At 42.6% G+C, this 8,832-nt stretch overlaps 1 long non-coding RNA gene across 1 annotated transcript in view; it reads right to left on the bottom strand.

Moving 5' to 3' along the window:
- Nucleotides 1-237: 237 nt before the first annotated feature.
- Nucleotides 238-8,832, bottom strand: part of LOC142404943 (uncharacterized) — a 39,579-nt gene continuing 30,984 nt past the window's right edge. The window contains exons 2-3 of the long non-coding RNA XR_012774003.1: nucleotides 1,374-2,065; nucleotides 238-585 (exon numbers count right to left, since the gene is read on the bottom strand). This is a non-coding gene — a long non-coding RNA (uncharacterized LOC142404943). The remainder of the gene's footprint in view (nucleotides 586-1,373; nucleotides 2,066-8,832) is intronic.

The raw sequence follows: 8,832 nt of genomic DNA, 5'->3' as shown, positions 1-8,832 counted from the left end.
TGTACCGCCAGGCTGTGTTTGCACTGTGACTTAGTGCCAGCAGTACCGCTGGATAAGGCCTTTCAGCAGATCAGCATCAAATCCTATTTTCAAAGATTTAAAACAAAAAAACCACCACGACCAAAAGCCTCATTAAAAAAATTGCTCTGAACAAAACCTTGGTGTGATATTGTACATCCTGGACAATTTCCCCACCAACTTTTAAATGAGTATATTTGGGCATTATAAGATGTCCGTTTTGTGTGGATTTTGTAAGCATTGTGAAATGTATATGGTTTCAAAGTTTATCCATTGTTTTCTGGGTAAGAAAGTACATCATGTGCAGGAACATAAAGGAGGCCCACACAATTTAAACAATGACATTCAAGTTGGATGAGAAGCAAATTTAAAATAACCAAGGCTTTCCAATATTCAGGATCCACCTTCTTTATGTGTTTTGAAAGAAGCGCAGCTGGGGCACTGAAGGATGCAGCCATCAGGCTCAATATTAAGCACACAGAGCCCGATACTGGAACAGGTAACCTCTGTTTCTGTGCCACTGCGTCGATGGTACCCGTTACCTCTCCACAAACTTCTCTTGTTCACCTGAATAGAAAAGCCTATTTTCCTGGTCACCCTGAGCATGAAGAGGGTGGTGCAAGCTCTGGGACAACCCAGACAAAAAATCGTTGCTCAAATGACTAAATGTGAAGCTATAATAACTTGCTTACAATGCAATTTTACAGGTAAAATGGCTAATGTCCTTTCCCTTGCCTGATATTCTGCCCCAGAACCAGTCTACCAGTTTCCTTTCTTTCATGCTGTCAAGCTCAATGCTTTTGTCTTAACCTTCCTAATTAACCTTGTGCCTTTCCCTGTCTACTCCCTCTTGTTTCTCTCAACCTGTTGATCTCTTCCCCTTGCTGGCTGGGACGTCAGCCTTGGTTTGACCTCCTACCGGAGTAACTGCTTTTTGCTTTAGAAGGTCTCCAAGTGAGCTGATTCATAAGGCTTATGTTTACTTCTCTTTCCAAACCCCTCTCAAGCCCCACTTGCCACAGCAGTTACCAGAAATGAACCAGCGTTTAATGGTAGGGATAAAGGGCACTTGATAAACTGAAACTAGACAAATAAAAGCGTGTAGGAAGGTACATTGCTGGTTTCTATCTCCCACATCCACCATTTACAACTCACTTCTCAGAGCAGAACTTGAAGAGTAAATACAGTATTCATCCAGTCTCACAGTACCCTGGCAAGTGCAATACAGCAAATACATAAATGAAGATCACTTCAATCACCCAACGGCCCAGAGGCTACTGATGAGCATATAGTCATGCTATGCAATGCTGAAAGGCTTTTGATGACCAAACGTAGTCAAGGAGTAAATTACTCACCTCTTCTGAAAGGCCAGCAGCACAGTGTCCTGGAGCACGAACTCGCACCAGAGAGAGGAGCACCCAGCAAAGAGCAGACATCATTTCTTCTGACCCAGATGTGTGCCTTGAGAACATCAGACCCCACAAGTCACATCAGGAAGCTAAAGAAGCCTGACTTCAAGCCAAGTGTTGCAGCCACTTGCCAAAAGCCTCTAGAATTAAGAACTGCAACACAAAGACAGCAACAGCCGTTTATTTTCTATATCCATGATCTACAGCTACATTCAGTTAACTTGGATGCGTGCTGGGGTAGCAGAGCACGTGCAAGTAGTGTGGTACTGAAATATTCTGCAAGAGCATTTTTACTGAGAGAGCATCGGCAAAAGACAAGGTGTGAATATTTTTGCCCCATTACTGCTTCTTTTGCCTTCCCTGCTCCAGATGTCTTTGTCTTTTCTACAGTCTCTCCTAAATGAAGAAGCAAAGCATGTGTGTGAGGGGGTGCATACCCAAGTACCCTTAGAAAAATCTTAAAACAATACTTGTCCTTCCCTCTCAATACCAGGAATGCGACTTCAGTAGGCACACGAGCTCCGTTCTCTCCTGGCTGGGGTAGTCACATTTCTGAGCCTGCATTTCTTGCCTGAAGCAGCAGTCACTTTGTTATCCATCCAGCCAGCATCCTTTTGTTGATCAGTGAAGTTTTGGCACTGCAGATGTGATAAGAATAAAAACATTTAAGCAATCAGTTAATCTAACAAATATGTTAAATATAACGAGACAATGAGATCGAATGCCCACTGCTTTCATTTACACCAGGCATAAATCTCAGGGAAAATTGCACAGATGCAATCAGAGTTGAACACGAGAAGTGTTTGGCACATTTGAGCTCTGCTACCCTGAAGATAAGACTTGAAAAAAGGACAGACTGCCTATCAATACCTTCACAGAGCACACCCTTTTGAGCTCTATAAATACATTACATTCTCACCACAATACTTTTTTTTTTTTTTTCCCAGGGCTGTCTTTAAACATACATGTCCTCATTTCTAACTCGAGATTTTTTTTTAAGCATCCTTCTGATAACTTTCCCCAGCTTTGAATTATTAGTGAGCTACTTAATTGTAGCTAAAATTTACCAACATTAGTCAAAAGTCTCTGCCGATACACAAAGCTATTTATAAAATAAGTGCTTTTAATAAAATATTTATAATAAGGCAGTTGTCAGCTATTTGCAGGTGCCCCTCACAGTCAAGTCTTATTAATGAAAGGTGGAAAGCAACTTCCTGGAGGAGACTGCTCTGAGATTTGCAATTAAAGCAAATCTGTTTCACACTGTAATGGCTGAGTGTTGTCTCCAAATTGAACAAAACGACTGTTAAGGGGATAGCTGAATTTTCCAGGCAATTCATTTAATTAGAAACTCTCCTAAATTTTACAAGGAGTTTTTAAAAATAACTTTTTGAGAATAGACCTTATTTTTCACCTCACATTTTTATGTTCGTCTCATGACAAACCTTTCTTTGACTTTCAGCATCAAGCAAATATGTTCTTCTCTCATTCAAGATAAGAGTAAGAGATTTTCTTAAAGAAGTTAATTCAAGTTAACTTTCTAATGCACCTTAGGTAAAACATATTCACCTCCCCTGTGGGTTTTCCTATTCAGAATTAAAGTTGCCCTGATTTGAAACACTTTTCAACCATCACAGCAGGAAATAAATGAAACTAAGAACTAAGCCCATTTTAATTTTGAATGAGAATGTGCGCATAGAGTTTTAATGTGATTTAGCTAATCCACTTCAATTTCATACCTCCATTAATTCAAATGATTTCTCCTGAGTGATCACAACAAGATTATTCTTAGATTATTCAAAAATGCACAACTGTTATTATCAGTTCAGAGTTAAATGGACAGTCCAGTAGCCTTAGGACGAGGTGGGAGGCTTCAGCTTCCCTTACAGCTCCAGAAACAGCCCATCCAGCGTTTCCATAGCACATGCCTCTGGTTAGAAGCCAAAGGTCTTTTAATATCTGGATTGTCACAACCACAGGATGCCCAGGAGCCAGTAAGGAAAACCACTGGCAATAGTCCGATACAAAAATATTATGCTTTTTTGTCTTGAAGTTGCACTGCTATCTAAATATCACTTTATGAAGTGTTGCGTAAATTGATCTGTCAAGACTGGCAATACTTATATCTTTGTTGCTTTTAATCTGCTTAAGAATAATTAGAGGGTAAGAGAAATGCTCCAGCTCATTTCTCTGGTGTTGAAGAGGTTGTAGAGAGGTGGGGGTCGGTCTCTTCTCCCAGGTAACAAGTGATAGGACAAGAGGAAATGGCCTCAAGTTGCACCAGGGGAGGTTTAGACTGGATATTAGGAAATTTTTCTTCACTGAAAGGGTTATCAAGCATTGGAACAGGCTGCCCAGGGAAGTGGTTGAGTTGCCATCCCTGGAGGTATTTAAAGGACGTTTGGATGAGGTGCTTAGGGACATGGTATAGTGGTGGTCTTGGCAGTGTTAGGTTTATGGTTGGACTTGATGATCTTAAAGGTCTTTTCCAACCTATACGATTCTGTGATTCTGTGAACTCAGGAATGCCTCCCAGCTCCTGTGTTTAGCTGTGCACCCCAGCTGCACCTGAACCCAGGATAGGGTGAGGACGTGGTTTATAGCATCCCCTCTCCCTGGTTCCTCACTCTGGTGCTCTCATCGTCATGGGCAAAAACAAGGGCTCACAGACTGGAAAGAGCTTTGCTGTATTCTAGCATAATCCGGACAACCGGGATGCCAGAGAAGAGGATATGCTGCAGAATAACTGAGGCAAAGTCATGGACACCACCACAGGTAAGCTGAAGAAGGACTTCTCTGATTCTGATTGACACCAAATTCAGGTCCCATATAGAAGACCAAGGACCCAGGCATGAGAGAACACATTTAATGAAAACCCTTCATAGAAGGTGGACAAAGAAAGAGCACTATCCTTCCATAAGGGTATGGCTGGCAGAGATGGCAGGGATGAGAATGAAATTTTGCTAAAACCAGCTAGGGCAATAGCAAGTGAGGCATACAGTGACCCCACAGACACCAAAACATTGACATCACCCAGTCGGTCAGTTGGCAATGGAAAAATTGCTGTGACACTGCTAACTAAGCCTGAGGTAGTAAGTTTTTGACCTCAGAGTTTGGAAGGCCTTGACAGGGCTCAGGAAAGTAGATAGACATTAGAGTGAACATGAACCCCTTGTCCATGTGCAACACTTGGCAGTATAAACTGACCCCCATCATTTAGACAGAGGCTTACACTGAGTCACGGACCCGCAGTTATATGGCAATAGCTCGGGTAGCCTGTTGTGGCCATGAAGGCCTAGGACCACCACAGAGGCCATGGACTGGCTTGGAGGAAGGTTTGATTTTTCTATTGAACTGAGGTATCTTGAGAGCAGAAATGTCACGTTGATGTGGACATCTCTGCCCACTATCCACAGTCTTCACAGGTGGGTTACACATACAGGCATGAGATGACTGTTACCATCACAGTCTTCACCTCTGAATACCCTACATAAGCACATAGTCAGTGATAAATTATTTGGCATGGGGATTGCAAGGTAGTTATACAGCCACTTTTGAAGGAATCTTCCATACAGCCAGAGTCGAAAATACACCAGCTGGAGGTTTGCATGGCAGAAGCAAAACACAGTGCTGCTGAAATACCAGGTAATGATGCAGTCAGTTGGACAAAGCCAGAAGACTACCAGTAGACATGCCCCAGAGCCATTTCGGTTATCTGAGGGACACCTGAACATCCAAAGCAGTCAAGAACTGGGAAAGCTCAGAGTTGACTCCAAGTCACTGTAGTCTCACCTGGCTTGAGTTTGGTCTGAGACTTTTAGGAGATGCCATGCACTGTCCTGCTCCACAGTTCAGCCCTGGCTCAGCATGAAACAATTTGTTCAGTTTTCAGTCTTACGCTCCTCTTCATTGAATCTAAAAAAATTACCTAACAAGAAGGAAGGCTCCTAGTCTGCTCCTCACTTGCACAGCAGTGGAAGATCTGTTGCAAGTGATCCCCAAAACCCAAAAAGAGCACCTGTCTTTTCCTTTGGTTAGATGAAATTATGAAACCAGGCAGGACGTTCTCCAAAGGAATGTCCCCAAAGCTCACTGCGTAAAAACAAGTTTCCAGGGAATTCAAAGCACTTATATTTGGCTCTAGGTAGGTGGGCTCAAAGCTAACATGAGTGACACATCCAAAACACAAGAAAGGTTTAAAGTTGTCATCAAACAAGCATACCTGCGTTGGCAAGTTCGGCCGTACTGAAGGCTGCAAAACTGTTTGATGAAAGATTGTATTCTCCTAGAGTACCACAGACACCTAAATATTGCCCTTCAATTTAGCGTGTCTGAGGACTGCAAGGCCAGCAGTGCAGAAATGTAGACAGATGTATCTAAAAGGATTTCAGCACACCCTCACAATAATTTTTCTCTGAAGTTTTGCCAGGTTTAGAAAGCTAGAGAAAGGGACCAAAACTTGGGGCAAACATAGTTCTGAATAAAGAGAAGACAGTCTGAAACTTCCGAGGAGTCACTGGAAAAGAAACTACAGCATACTAAAATTTTTCCATCAAATTTCAAACATGCTGGATAAAATGGCACACGGCCCCCAGCCCCCAGATACAATCTCTTTGAAATCTGTAAGCAATATCACAAATATGAGATTGGCTATGCATAGCATGTACAATTGCACACAAGTTTCTGTGAGCAGACACAAACACGAAAGTTCACACAATAATTAAGTAAATGGAAAGCAGAGCAGCTGGGAAGATTCCAAACACCACGTCTTAGTTACTTAATCACCCTGCAAACACATTTCAGATTACTCTGGTTTTATTAGTTTCATGTTAAAATGCAAATCACATACTGTAGTTTTAATGAAACAATAAAATAGAAAATAATTTTTGGCATAAAGATCTACTAAATAGATTTTTTTTCCCCCCAAATTGGCTTGTCCGATACATCCTCTGCTCAGTTTTAGTTCCTTCTCTACATTGCAGTTCTTTTGGTAGGACGCCAAAGCCTGTCAATTAACAGTAAGCCTATCCCTTATGAACAGAAGCAGGGACTGTGATCATGTTCAACTAAGATCAAGGATTAGTAAATCAGCATGGCACCAGATTGCAGACACTATTTAAACCCCACAGGCCTACAAGCCAATGCAGCAATATTATATTCCAGCTGGATGTGGAGAACAGAATCTCATAGTTACAGAGGAACTCACTTTTTACCTTTCCTGTGCAGGCAATTACAAGTCAACTTAAAATGAGCCCTGATTAAATCATGTTGGCTTTCTCAAATGCCAGTTAGGAAACATCCACATGCTGCCACCGCTGGTATCTTATCAAGGACTTTCCATCAAATTAAACATATTTCATTACACCTACAATAAATTATAGAAGACTGGATCTTTTACAAGCAAACCAAATATTGCACCAAAGCTGGTACAAAGGTTTCTTTTTAGAGCTTGAAGAACTGTAATGCTAAGTCACCCCTTGCCTGGCACATGGGGTTGTTTCAAGGTTGTTTCTGCTGTTTGCTGCAGAATCAGGCACACTGCACATGGTGAAACATTTTGTTTGCTTAATAAACAGAGTTTGAGTTCAGGGCTTGATTTGCTTTGCCAGAAAATGGCCACCCAGTACAGTATACATCCCATCTTCCCTATAATCATTCCTCCCCTCAGAGATTTTTTTTCCTTTCTATTTTTTTATTTTTTTCTTAAGAAAGGGGTAGGTTTCTTTTATCCCAGATCAAGTGACAAGGGAAGGAGCTGAGATATTAACTGCCAGGTAAAATAAACAGTCGTGAAGGTCCAGGGGGACCTCATTCCACAACTCTACTGCCAGGCTGAAAACAAACGATATTATCAGAAAATGATCACAGAAAGCAAGCCTTGCTCAAAGAAAAACAGTCTTTATTAACGTCTCTTTGAAATAACCTGAAAGCAAAGTCAAAGAACAATGAGGAAGGGTGACCTGCCTTGCTGTTGCTGCCCCCACCAAACATCCTCAGCTGGATCAACGCCGCGTGCAGTGCCAGACTGCCAGGGTTAATGCGGTGATAGGTCTGCAACCGGAGGAGATACCTGGGCCTTTAAGCAGAGGTTTTGCTTTAACACTGCCTCCCCTGCTGAGCAATAATTTCCTATACCTGTAAATGAGAACAGGAAGAGAAGCCTGCTGCTCTGATTTTCAGCCCTGATGCCTGCGACTTCTTTTTCCATGATAAACATCATGTAAGGAGGGAGTGAGGCCACCAGCTGAGGGGCCCCAGCCTAGTGTCGCGTGTTGTCTTGGGAATTGAACTACAGCCTTTTCATAACAGGCACATGGGCTATTTCTGCGCTGTGGGACCTCAAAACACAATCCAGTTCTCGGGCCTGGTGCATTCTGCAGACGTGTCCCCGCTCCATACTGGGATGCGAGCTGGGCAGCAGCCAGCCCCTCTCCTCCCTCCCTCTTCTCCACTTTCTAGGTGAGCATAAGGCAGACCTGCAGCCCAGGAGCGCCCCGTGGCACTGCCCAGCCAGATGTCATTTGGCATCGGCAGAGGACGACGAGAAAAGGGATGTGCATCCAGGCATACCGTGTATATTTGTGCTTTTGGCTGGGAGTCATCTCTCCTAACCTGATAGATCTGTTATTCAAATGTCTGTTTCTGAGCTAGTCACCAGCACCACTGGCTGCTTTCCTAAACAAAAAAGAGAAAGCATTTGGAAGGTGTGATTCATGCCATCTTAAAGCAGATGCCAAAAATAGGGTCAAATTCTCTTCCAATTATTATAAAGGGATCCTAGGGAGATAGGATCTCCCTAGGAGTACACATAGACTTTTATACCGCAGTTATCTAAAGACAGCAGATATGAGTTTTAGCCTTTGTGGCTCATCAGCATGGACCCCTTTGCTGAACACCTGGAATTTACTGGGATGAGAATGATTGAATGTCAGTGTCCTGTTAGGGACAGCAATTAATCTGAGACACCAAATAATATTCGCTTAATGTCATTTGTTCACTTCCATATTGCACGCAGATCCTGAAACAAAGGACAGAGCCTGCAGATTTCTGCAATTCACTGCAAGACATGCCAACCAGACCCAGCTGTTTTTGACCTCTTTCACAAGTATCCCACTAAAACCAATTTCTTAACAAATCAGTTTTCCTCCTCCCTCGGAGCTCTGTGATTCAGAAATCCCTCTTGCTCAGGACTTCCCTGTGGGTAACATGGCTATCAGCATGGATATTAAGCATCAGTCATCTTTTTGCACATCTGCTGTGCTGCGTAAAGGAATTTCTTTTCTTTTAATGTTGATCAGAGGGAAGAGCTGTAAACCACTCAATCTCTTCATTGAAAGCATCTCAAATGATGTTACCGGTGATCCCTAATAGAAGAGCCATCGAAATCCCTATGCATAGCACTGCT

The sequence above is a fragment of the Mycteria americana genome, chromosome 1, assembly GCF_035582795.1.
Source record: "Mycteria americana isolate JAX WOST 10 ecotype Jacksonville Zoo and Gardens chromosome 1, USCA_MyAme_1.0, whole genome shotgun sequence".
Taxonomy (NCBI): Eukaryota; Metazoa; Chordata; class Aves; order Ciconiiformes; family Ciconiidae; genus Mycteria; species Mycteria americana.
This window is presented reverse-complemented; position numbering and strand designations above follow the sequence as displayed.